Source organism: Carettochelys insculpta, chromosome 10 (assembly GCF_033958435.1).
Source record: "Carettochelys insculpta isolate YL-2023 chromosome 10, ASM3395843v1, whole genome shotgun sequence".
Classification (NCBI taxonomy): domain Eukaryota; kingdom Metazoa; phylum Chordata; order Testudines; family Carettochelyidae; genus Carettochelys; species Carettochelys insculpta.
In genome coordinates this window covers 10216545-10230138 of record NC_134146.1, presented here as the reverse complement: position 1 = coordinate 10230138, position 13594 = coordinate 10216545, and positions in this window count along the sequence as shown.

Sequence of the window (13594 nt, the reverse complement as noted above, 5' to 3'; positions counted from 1 at the left end):
CACTACAGCAATCTGTCCACAGGAGTTAATATCAGAAGAGCTCTTCTGACAAAACTTCTGTCGATGGATCTCATCCGCACACAAAAGCGGATTGAAAAAGCAATCTGCTGTGTCAGCAGGGAGTGGCCAGACTCCCCGGCCCTCTCTCAACAGAACAGCCAACCAGAAGCTCGTGTTTGCACAGGGCTACCTGGTGAACTGGAAGCGCTGTCTGTCAACAGAGGGTCCCCCAATTAGAGCATCTGCAACAGCTTTTTTGTGGACAGAAATTGTCGACAAAAGCGTTACTCCCTCATCGTGGAGACGCAGAATGCTCTCAACAAAAGTGCTGGGTTTTGTCGACAAAACTTGCTACTGTAACCGTAGCCTTAGACAAGTTTAATATACATTACCCAGGAAAAGAGTAACATGACTTCTCATGTGCTTCTGTAACTGGAAGAGAAAAACATTAGTTTGACTGGAGCTTTTGTAATGTTATGTTAGCAAAGAAAAATGGAAGGAATGTGTTCCTAAATCACTTTCCAAATGTTTAACTGGAAAAGACTGTTGTGGCAGCAATACAATATAAAACATGTATTGTATCTCATTTATTGTATGGGACAGTACTAGAATAAAAAATAGAATACAGTATACTAAACCTCCTATATACAAACATGTATTGTATTTACCGTACTGTAATGTACCAAAACTAATAAAGTATGAATGTTTCCAATACGTCAGGAGTAAACATTACAATAAAATTTCCTGCTTTGTCATTTAGGCCTTTAAAATTTAGTTTTATGGTCTCCTGGTCTTCTTTAGTTCACCTTCCTATAAGGAAAGTAATAGATCATTTATATTTTTATCTTACATTAATTGTACTGTGAGCTCCAAAGTAGATTGCTTTGGCCCTCAGGTATATTCAAGCCTAATCACAGAATCACAGAATCGCAGAGCTGGAAGGGACCGCAGGAGGTCATCTAGTCCAGCCCCCTGCTTCAAGCAGGATCAACCCCCACTAAGTCATCCCAGCCAGGACCTTGTCCAGCCGGGACTTAAACACCTCAAGGGATGGGGAATCCACCACTTCTCTAGGCAACGCATTTCAGCCAAGCACTTGTTTTATTTTCACAATTTTTGTTTATCTTTGATTGAATAAACTCGTCAACTTCCTTCAGCTTATTTTCAGTACTGAACCTGTTGCTGAATCATTTTTAAAGCAGTCCAGAATCATTGGCTGAACATTAATCAGCAAGGACACTTTGAAAACCTGTAATCAATGGTGTGATTTGTGAAGGACAGTGAATGGTAATAAAAATAAATACGCCACAACAGGGAATTGTGTCCTCTAGTTGAATTGTTTGTAACTTTTTCCCAGATATCTTTCATTGCCCTTTATTGTAAGTTATGGAACTGAAAAAATCGAAAATAAAAAGATTTTAACCTTTTTATATTGTGCTGTGAATGATGGACTCAGAACTTTAGAATTGCTGAGGAAACCCGTTTGCCACACCCAGAGTATGTCTACACTGCAAGCAGGATGCATGACTGTATCCTCGGTAGGCATATGTTGATCTAGTTTGCCTACAAGTGCTGTTCTGACTGCAGTGTACACATCTCCACGTGTTAAGAAATTACCCTTTCCTTTAGGCATGTCTACACTAGAGAGTTTTGGAGCCAACACTAGTGTTTTGTCAGCAAAACTCACGTAGCATCTACACACAAAGGCTGCGGTTACATTCACAAGTTTTGCTGGTGAAATCCCTGCTTTGTCAACAGACCTCATGGAGTGTGCACACACAAAATGGGATTTGTCAGCAGTATCTGGACAAAATGCAGCAATTTGATGGCAGCATTCGGACTCACAGCTTTGAGGCATAATGCTGCTGTCAGCAGATTCTGTCAACAAAAAAGCTCTGTGGATGCCCTGGGGTGGGGGGCCTTCTCTCGACAGAACAGGTGACTGGAAGCTCTGCAAACAGGGCAGCCCGGTGACCTAGAAGCCCTCTCTGTCGACAGAGGGCCCTGGAGCGACGATATGGCTGTTTTGTCGACAGAACCCTGGCAAGAGAGGTGTCATACCTGACCGGGGAGTGGTATCACGCTGCTTGTGGATGTGCTACGTTTTGTTGACAAAGCACATTTTGCATGTAGATGCTCCGTGTTTGTTCCCAGCAAAAGCCCAGTTTTGCCAGGAAAAGCCTGTCATGTAGACATAGCCCAAACCTGCTCAATCGATTTCTTTCTTGTAGTATCACCCTGCTCCCTGTTGGCAACGTATGGCAGAACAGCCCACTGAGCCACAACACACTTGTGAGCCGAATGGGCCTGAGACTGAGTGACTCTTCTCTAGGGTTACCATGTTTGAACTTTGACAAACGGGGCCGCCCCTGAGAGGGAGTGTTGCTGTGTCAGTATCTACCACATCACCTTGTATTAATGGGCTATATCTTACTCGTTACTGAGTGACCGCCAGGAAAGATACCATACTATACTGTGCCATACTATTGGTATCTACCCACTGTGGGCGGGTAGATACCAATACAGATACACTCCCCCTTTTGTTTCAGAGTTCAAATATGATAAACCTAATTCTCTGTCTACCAGGCCAAGTCTTTTCCTTTATACTCTTTCTCGGGTGCTTTGAGTGGCACCTTTTCAAGCACACTTTACCTCCCTGCGTATTTGGTTAAAAACCGCTGCCCATTCCAGGTCGTGTGCTATCGAGAAAATAGCTCACAGGCCGCACAGCAGAGCTTCTGCTAAGCAGAAGGGTTTTGATCAATGTTCCCAGACAATAGCAGCTTCTCCTCTGCGCAGGAAAGATGATTGTGAGCTCTCGGAAGCACTGGGTCAGAATCTGAAAGCTTTTGCATCCATCCTCTAGTTAAATGGAGGTCTAAATCGGTGAGGCAGCCCAGTCTGAAGGCCAGACTAACTTCACTTCGAAGGACTTTCTTTTCTGATTAAATTTAAAATATGTTTTCTTTTACATTTCCAGATAGGAAAATTATTTCAAAAGCCCAGTTCCCTCCTGACTCATGATTCAGGCCTCCCCAAAAGATACATGACCTGCAAGAGTGATCATTCAAGCCCCATCAAATTCACAGCCGTGTAAAAACGGGCCACAGACTGTGAAAGCTGGTCTTTGGTGTGCTTTTACCCCATGCTACACAGCTTTCATGGGGGGGGGGAACGACAAGTTTGTCTGCGGGGGGGGCTGACCCAAATGGCAGATGCAGCGGTCAGGAGGTTATTTTAGGCAGGGGTCGGAGTATTACCTCCGTGAGTGGGGGAGAATGACAGCTGTCAGCGAGGTGCCCAGCCCTGACGGCAGCGTTCTGACAAGAGCAGCACAGAAGTAAGGGGGCCCACACCTGACCATGCTTATTTCTGCACTGCTGGTGGCAGCAGCTCCACCTTCTGCAACTGCAGCTCGCTAGCTGCCCAGCGCTGACGGCAGTGCTGACCTCAGGGCAGCTTCTTGCAACTCTCCCCCACAATGCCCTTCTGATCTGCCCCCCCCCCCCCCACCCGCCAAATCTCCTCATGACACTGATGATTTTTAAAAGCCCACAACCTTGAAGTTTGTGCAGGAAACCCCCCTTCAAAGATGCCCCTTTAGCCTCAGTCTGAAAATCCCACTGTGACACGGCCTAGCTCTGGGGAAGGGCCTTACCAAAAATTAGACCAAGTAACAAAGGCACAGTTTGGCTTCTTTACTAAGCAAAGTGTCTCCTTCAAACTGTGCTTGCCGGCATTACAACTTGAAGGCCTATCACTTTGGAAAGCATGTTCATCACATCCTACTGCCTCAGAGACCAACAATTACCTTCTGCCCTCCCCAAGGACTAAACCAATAGACTTCTGCTTCCATGAATTGATTTGTATTATTAGCTTTCCAGTAAGATTCAACATTAGCGATAGAGGACACAAATGGGAAGGTTTACAATGCCAGCGGCAACAATTACCACATAAAGCCACAAATTACCACTGTCACATCTTGCAGCCCCATGATGAAGCAATGCCAGTTCTACAAAAGGATTCATTTTTCCCTGAGACAGGAAGCAATCACCCCAGAGAAGCGTATCCCATCCACTGCCAGTAGCAAAGGCTTCTCCCACATGTCTTAGTTGGGCCCAGCTCAGATCCTGGAGGAGAAAGTGTTCACACATGAGATCAGACACAACGCCCCCGACAGGGTTACCGCTCAGCAGTCCCAATGAGCTTCCCCAGGTTTGCTCCACTGTGTAATTGACTGGGGTTCATCCAGCTGGCTGGAGCTGGGGTTCAGGACCTTGGTTTTCTACACTGGTTAGCAAGCCTTGCTGGTAGTGTTGCCCCAGTGGCTGTGTCCTGCCCTGAGGCTTGGGGAACACAGCACGGTGGTGGTGCTGTCGACACCTTTTATGGAGAGTATGGGCATAAGGACAAGACTATCCCAGACAGCTGCCAGGCCCAAGTGCTGCTCTGGCACACGTAGTCTACGGGATTATGAGGCAGAGAGAAGATGCTGCCACGGGACCTGCACTTCCCACAATGCTATTCAGGCCCAGACCCAGGCTGAGCTCCCCCCCACAACCCCTCAGAAGCAGCTGGGCACTGGCTCCTTAGAGATCTTTTGGGCACAGAGGGCTTCTTCAGACAATCCAGCACTTGAGGGAGATTTGGCATAGCAGGAGGCCGTGTAATTGGCCAGAAAAATCAACTGAAATGTGTCTAACACTCTCTCGTGGCATTAACTGATGATCAAATTTGCAGCATTAAATAAATGAGCTATGACAACGGCAGAGAGCAAGAGCACTTACAGGAGACAGTGCTGACTGGGAAACAATCACTAACATGGGCAAACATTGGAGCTCGTCTGGGATTCTACGCTCAGGGTGTGAACCATGGGACACAACGCTTAAGGGTTCCTCAACCCCCATAATTCCTAGTCCTGCTACAGTACCTTGCGGAAGTGAGCTTCACAGGCTAACTGTGCACTGGTTCTGGAGGTAGAGCAGGGAAAAATCATCTCATCACTTTTAAGTTTGCTCCCACTCAGTTTCACCAACCAGCCCCTTCCTTTTGCACTAAGCAAGAGGGAAGCAGGTGCTGCTGACTAACTTTTTGCACTGCAGACATTACATTTTTAATACTTGAAAAAAGTCAGGGTGGTTTCCTGTATTCAGTCTCTCCTAGCACACAAGTGTCTTTCCAAGCCCTCTGATTCAATTTTTTTTTTTCACCAGAGTCTGGACACTTTTTTCCAGAAGAGGCAAACAAATGCCTGAGGTACATCCTTCACATCAGATGACAAGGCTTGGGCTGCATCTACACTATGAGATAAAAATTGATTTTATTACAATCACTTTCTTAACGCTGGGTTTCATCCATTCGATTTTGAGCATCTTCGCCTTCCCACATGCTCCCCGCAAAATCGACTTACTGCTGCCAGGCACACACGGAGCTTAAATCGAGTGCTGCAGCAGTGTATTGTGGGAGCCTTTCCCACAGTTCCCTGCGCCCCATTGCATTCTGGCCCCACAAATAGCTGTGGGTATATGACGCCATCTTCCCACATTTCATTCCCCTCTTTCCCCTGGCTCGTTAAGTGTGTTTAAGTAGACACAGGTGCTTCACTGAAACGTGAATGAACCATTCACATGCTGAATAGTGACAGAGAAGTGGGTCTGGGTATTGATTTAGGCCTCCTTGGAAAGAGGCCTCTAAGTAGACCTGGGTGCGACACTGAAACTCAAATGAATCATTAGTAATGGCTTGGGACAGCTGAACGACAGGAGACTTTTGCCAGCCATGAAAATCGTGACCACCCACAGATCCACTTTCAGGAATTAAATCTGGTTTTAGGTCTCCTGTGAAGGAAGATCCTTATGTTTAAGTAGACACGGTTGCTACACTGAAACTTGAATGACTCATTGAACCAGTTATGGCTCGGGGCGGCTAAAAGACCCCAGACTACAGCCAGGTTTGGACTTGGAATAAAAAAAACCCCTTAGGACAAGAATATTCCCCACTGCAAGCCTTACTCTGAGAACTGTGGTAATTGCACAGCCCTCTGTATGACTCAGGGCAGCTAAAAGACTCCCGGCTATAGCCAGACCCCAAAAATTGTGACCCTCACTGCCTGGCACCTTGCGCTGCACGTCCTTTTATTGGTTCGGGGTCAAGTCACATGATACAGCTGGGTGCAGGAATGTTCTAGGTTTTGTGGCACCTCCGGGGCGGGAGGAAGGGAGGGGATGTCGGGTCAGGACAACATGTAAATGGCTGAGAAGAAGTTTATCATCCTACCAGACAAGCACGACCCCCACCCACAGCCTAGCTGACACATGGTACGGAGGGCCAGCAGCTGGCACCAAGCAGCACAATAATAAAAGGCAGCTAGTAGGGGTATACACAGAAACACAGACCCCACAGCTGTGCTCCTAGCAAAGAAAAAGAAAGAAGATTTTCCAGCTTCTCATGACCCTACAGCCAGGGGCTTCCAGGTGCCAAATTGTAATGGTCTTCCTGTTGCCTAATTCCTCCACACCTGAGAGCATTGGAGATGCAAGAGGCCAGAGCGGAGAACTATGGGGCATTGTGGGACACATACAGGACATCTGTGGAGGCCAATGAATTCGATTTAAAGACATGGTGCATCCTCACCACCTTCATTTGGAATTTTAAATTCAAACTGAATGCTTCACCCACCAGGTTACCACAGTTTTAGGATTTTGATGTTATGTCAGTTTTAGTGGTCCATAAATCAAGCTAATGGAATTTACAGTGAAGACAGGCACTTGGAAAAATCGGGCTAACTGACTTAAAATTGATTTTATCTCATAGTGTAGACACAGCTTTGGTCTCAAATTAGATGCTGTGGAACAGAGCAGGACAAGAACAAATTGACTTTCAGATCAAGAGAATAAAGTAGAGATGGCTCGGCCACACTCCCGGAAAACCATCATCCAGCATAGCCCATTAAGCTCTCACTTGGAACCCACAAGGAAAACGCAAAAGAGGAAGACCTCAGACAACGTGGAGAAGATCTACTGAAACTGGAGGACAACTGGGGTGCTCCTGAAGTCAGCTAGAACTTTTGTCCCAAGACAGAGTGAAGTAAAGTGGAGGAGACTTGTAGATGACCTGTGCTCCACTTACCACTATTGATACAGAACTGGAATGATTACTGCCATAAGCACCAATTTCTGCTTTAGTAGGGGGGTGCTTGACCCTCTCTCTGCCCCAGGCCCTGCCCCCTGCCTACCTCTTTCTGCTCCCACCCCACCTCCTCCCCCAAGCCTCCACCCTGCCTCTTTCCACCACTGGTTCCCAGCATGACATGGCCTCACTCCTTTCACTCCCTTCACAGAGCCTCTGATCAGCACCAAACAGCTATTCCATGTTAGCAGAAGACACCAGGAGGAAGGGGAGTTGTGCAGCAGGGCCATCGGCAAGCAGGAGGTTTGGGGATGGGGGGCCGGGTCATGGCTGCCAGTAGGTGCTGAGCACCTGTTAATTGTCCCCCATGAATGCTCCATCCCTAGGGCCAGACGACTGGCCAAAGCTGGCTGATCTCTGGAGACCTAGTGAGAACAAAACTACACACCTGAACTGCCAACAGACTTCTATCTCCTGTGTTTGGTCAGCCATATGTGCCAACCAGTATAAACTGGCTGTGTCGGTGGATGGGTGGGGGGTTGTTGTTGGGTTTTTTGCAGCCACTCTCATCATCATCATCATCATCATCAACAACCACCACCTTGGGCTCAGCGCCCATTGCTGTCCGATACCTCCTGCTCTATTTCTTTCCCTCTTTCCCTGTCCACTCCAGATTGGGCTTAGTTTCTGTAGACTGGCTCTGCACTAATCTACCATATCATCAACTCACTCTCTGTAGGGTCTGCCTCTCCTATTTGAACTGCCCATACCAAAGTCTTGACTTTTCACTCATCATTCATTCTGCATATATGCCCAAATAGCTGTGACTTGTGTTGTATAACCTTCTGCAGTAGGTTCTCTTTCAGCTGTATCTTCCTATAGAATTCCTTGCTGGTGACCTTCTGCATCCATCCTATTTTCAAGGTCTTTCTATTACAACTCCTCTCGAGACAAGGAGATCCGATATCGCCGAGTATCTTTATCACACCCCTGGAAAGAGCGATGGACAAGATCAGGGGAGAGGTAGAAGGGATATCTTTTCAGCCATATTAGGGAAGAATTTAACAAGAGTGAACTAAGACCTAAAGGGAAGAGAGCAAGGGCTGGTGGCCGGAAACAAATACTGGGATGGATGAGAAGATTTGCCCTTGTCGTGGACACTTTGGCAGCATAAGGAGTACGTGTGCAGCTTGGTTTCACTTGGAAGTCTCTATCAACCGGAGACTCCTGAAGTCAAACTGGGAGATCAGCCAGTAACAGCCCAGCTGTATAGCAGAGCTAAGGCTGACTCGTTGCACCACTCCCAGAAGTAGCTATCGTGTCCCTCCCTAAAGCCCTGACCTCACCCTGGACAAGAACGCCACAGCTACCTTTATTTGGGAGCTGCAGTCAACAGGACTTCTGGGACTGGTGCCCACAGGCAGGGGTTGCACATGGAGTCGCGTAAGCCCCTCTGCCTATCAGCTATAGAGCTGTGTCATCCCCTTCCAGGAGCAGCGCAGGGCCAGCACAGGCGGAGAACCTGCTTTTACCCCACTGCAACGCCAGCAAAGACTGAGCCGCCCAAAGTCAGCGCAGCCTGACCAGAGCGCTGCACCCAACCCCTTTGTCCCAACCTCTTCTTGAGTACACGCCCCATCCCCACCCAAACCCTCTGCCATGACTTCCTGTTGCACCTTACCCCCTCTGCTCCCACCCTGAACCTCTCCCTGCACCCTACCCTCCATGCTAGGTTCAGCCCAGAGCCCCTTCCACTCCCCACCCCCATCCCAGTCCAGTGAAAGTTCACAAGGGTGGGGAAGAGTGCGTGATAGAGGTGTGGGGGTGGGTTGGGGCACAGTGTGGGACAGGACAAAACATCAGTAGGTGTTTCACATCCCAGGGCTTCAGGTATGAGTAATGAGCAATGAGATTAATGCCCATTGTAGCTCAATTAGCTCATCTGCAATTGATACAGATAATGAATATGCTACACATGGAACTACAGGTGATTTCAGCTCCCTCAGGACCAGACCAATGCCAGAAAAGAGAATTTGCTGGACCACTGGAGATCAGTATTGTCTAGCAGCATGACCAACACTTCCACTGCTTACTGGGCTCTTAGAGAAAAAAATAAAACAGCAGAAATGTAGCACTTTAAAGATTAACAACATGATTTATTCAGTGATGAGCTTTGGTGGGACAGACCCACTTCATCAGATCAGTCAATCAATCAGCAGCAGCAGCTCTTAGAAGACATTTGGGGTAAATTACAGAACACCGTGTGGCTGGTGAGGACTGATGGCTGGAGACAAACTTTATGGGACTACAGGAAACTGGGCCACACTTACGGTAAGTGACTGTCTGGCTAACTACAATCATGCCGATTACAAATGTTGCTGGATGAGAGAGGCTTAACATGTAATATTCCTCAGCACAAACATGAAGTGATCCAGCCTTTTACTGACAGGTTCATATTAATCTTAAGAAGAATAAAAAGGTCATCGTAATAGCTAACTTCTTCTGTCAACACTGTATCATGAAATCCCAGATTCTAAAACTGTTAAAAATGCAGACTACAACTAAACTGAAAATACAAACATGGTGCTGGGAGCATGGGTGTGACGTTTTTAATCCTGCATTGGTTGCTTGGTGCAAGCACTACCCAAGCAAGAAACTACTACTTTGTAATCCCTACATTATTTTCAGTCCCTGGCTCTGTTAAAATAAAGAGAACTGAATTGCATCAAGTTGAACATCTGCTTCAAGCAGATCTGTCCATTGTAAAGGGAAATAGAATAAGAGTGAAAAGAAAGCAGACGGCTGAATTTCAAAATGATATCCTCAAAGCACTTTGTATGGCTATCTCACAGGTTCAGAGGGTATTATGAAGCATCAGACATCTGGTTGCATTTATATGAGCTCATCAGCTTGTACGTGAAATGTTCTCCCCATTTACCTCCGGTCCTCAAGCCACTGAAAGGATGACATGGTTTTATTTGCTTGTTTGTTTATTTTATTACATGTTTATTGCATTGCAAGTGCACCCACTGATTCTTAACTACCCCAATCAGCTTAATGTAACATTAAATCACCAACATTTCCCACTAGATAGCTTGTTTGACTCTATCCCACTACTTTGCAGCTCATCATTGAATTGCTTGTAATATCCTAACGTGACTTTTTTTCAAAGCGGTATTATGGGAATAGATTGTCGTTCACCTCCAGCTGCTATGGAATTACTGGGTTTCTACTATCATGTTTTGGTTTGATGTTAACTACGTTTCAGTTTGATCTATGGACAATCATTCTATCTTCCATGAAGGCTGAATGCCAAATTGACATTACCCCTGTGGGCACAAGTACAGAGCCTGAAATTTCAGGGCAATGGAGGCACCTACAGCTTATCACACATTGCCCAGCAAGCTTCAGAGTCAGTTTTTATCAGCCACCATGGCACATTTTATCTACAATGATGTGTCATCCTGCTCTAGTTTGAAGCCCTTTCTTTCACCAGAATTAACAACCGCAGAAATATGGGGAAACGGTCTGGCATTTCTTTTATCAAGAGGCCAGGCTGTTCTCCTCTAGAACTGTGTCATTAAACTATGCTACTATGCTTCTTTATGCAAAGCTTTTCACTCTGTTTACCAAGATTTTGCCTGATTTATTTTATTCACATCACACATCTCTCAGCTATCAGATACACATTGGCAGCTCAAGAGACTTTTGCTCTTTTAACGCGTACTCCTAGAAGTCACATACTGCAACATATATTTTATATCTGATTTCTTCTTTCTTCAACTCTCCAGCCATGGGTTTGCGTCCCAAGGTCTCCCCCAAGCCCTTTTCAAGTTCCCTCTTAAAAATGTTCCCCACACAGAATCTTTTGTTGCAAATCATTGTACTGACAGTATCTCCATTCAGCCATTGGTCTCATTCAGCTTATTTGCATGACCTTATTTGCAGAGCTGCGTGCCAGATATGTAGGTTCCTATCAGTGATTTCAATACTGCTAAATATCTGGCCCTATGCTTAGCGGGTAGCAACTCCATCTTCCTTTCGGCAGTGTTGCCGACCTCCTGAGACCAAACAAATGAGACTGACCTGCTGCAAAAGATCAGAACTCCTGCGTTTTAACACCACATATCCTGGGTGCTTAAAAGCATCAAACCACATTTTTTAATCCCTTGCCTGTTCAACTCCTTTGTCAGTGAGCATCAGAGGGTCAGGTTCAAGTGAATCTTACATGCACACCTCTTGCACTTAGCCTCTGCCATTAGGACAGGGGTTGGCCACCAAAACAGCAAGAAGAGCCATGTTTTTCGAATGTGGTTAAAAAAAAAGAATCAATAACTCAAGAGCTGCAATGCACTTGGATACTAGACAGCCACTGTCAATCTGTACTTTTTGTAACCCCTATTTTAAGATGAGCACACATACATATCCCACAATGCACTGCACATATTAAAGGGGGAGTAACTAGCGTTTCGAGATCACATATCACTTGCTATTGAGACATGAGCTGTTCGTTGTTGGGCTTTTAGGCGCTGACTGGAATGTCGATAATAATCAGGAGGATTTTTTACTTTGCATTTATAGCACTGGGATCCATAAAGAAGTCTTTAAAGAGCCACATGTGGCTCCAGAGCTGCAGTTTGCAGACTCCTGCATTAGGAAATAGCTGGCAGCTTCCTTATTGCTGTCTTGACTCCCCCACCACCACCTTATTATCCCTAGGATTATCCCTTCCCTCCCACACAGACCTGTGTGCCTCACGCTCCCTGCTCTTCACTACCTGCCAGGGCCTTGCAGCAGCATCTCCCTGCACCTTTCTATCCACATGGGGTTCTCTTCTTCCTTGGACCTGGGTCTGCCACTTCCCTCCTACAGCATTTCCGGGCTCTCAGAGCTGGCTGTGGTGATATAATTGTAACCCTTCTGTTAACACCAGATGCCTGCCAGAAGGGCCGGGTTCAACTCTTGTGGGGTTTTCCTATCAAGGATACAACCAACCGGCTCGAGCCCCCACCCAGTGGCCTGGGACAATTTCACCCCCGTGCTGGGTGCCTGTAAGGTGGTTCCCCCCCCCCCACTCGCAAGCACAGAGTCTGAGATAGAAATGGCTTGTTTAATGACCGTAACCTACCCCAAGGTTACAGTGACAGATGCAGTATATCTCAGCACAGAAGAGACAAAACCCCTTTTACCCAGATACCATCCCCATATGCAGTAGAACCCAGTCTCTTGCTGGGGCTCTTGGCCCTTTTCCACACACACACACAGTTACAGGGTGTACCCTCTGCGGTGCAGTCCCAAACTCAAAGCCCACAGATACATCACCAGGGCAATGTTAGCTGTCCACTTGTCTGTAGCCTCCCCTTGCTGTCACCAGCCATCTGCCAGTCGCCATCATCCACCAGTGCTCCTACCAGCCACCCGCTGGTTCTGCTGTTGTCCGCCAGTCCTAACCCCACTGCTTGGGACTGCCCTAAGGCAGAACCCAGTGATTTCAGCTCTGTGTGGCCTCAGCTGCCACTCTGTGATTTCAGCTCTTGGTATCTCTAGTGTGGGGTTTCACAAACACCCTAGTATCCAGCTCGATCTTTCAACAGGTGGGGAGGGTTAGTCAGGCCAGGCTTATAGCTATATGGCCAAGGCATAGGCAGGGCCATGGCACTCAGCAAGTTGGCTCAACCAGCACCCCTCCCCTTCTCCCTCACAGTGCTTTAAACCAGGGAGCCCTGTGTAAACAACGTCTTACACAGCTAAGGCGACTGCCCTGTCCCCCACAACAACCCAGAGCATTGGTGAGATCTCACAACTCCCGCATTAAGTGTCAGCTTAAATTGTGATTTTACAACTACATGTTTACAATAGACGAAATCTCATGGCTTACTTGCTACCCATTAGGCTTTGCCTGAAAAGGTATCACACATGCACACCTTTTGCATTCTCATGCAGATGACCTCTGGGAGACTCATTCCTCCCAGCCTTCAGCAGCACTGCGTTCCTTCTGCCCCATTCCCTACATAATATATTCACTGTAGGCCTCAGACATGAAGACCAAACTACGGCAGAGCTAGCAACAGGCAAATTGGACTGATCCTGGTTTTTTGCCGGCAGAGGTTGGCATATGAAACTTAACCACTGCAGAGGCATAAATGAGCAGTTCTGCTGCAGAGAGACATCAAGCGCTGTTACAATGCAAGGCTTCTGGCTGCCCTGCAGCACAGGTTAATTTAAACCACCTTGGAGATACTGGCAGAAGATGGGATGCCTTTGGGGTTTGTAAATCTTCTAATTCTTGCAGAGCGTGTTCCCATCATACACCCCGTGGAGAATGGAATGGTGCAACTGCCAATTCATCCCCCCTACCCATGTGGAGCAACGAAGGGTCCTGTGGCACTTTATAGACTAACAGAAAAGTTTAGAGCATGACCTTTCGTGAGTTAACTCACTTCTTCAGATGCTGGTCCTGGAAATC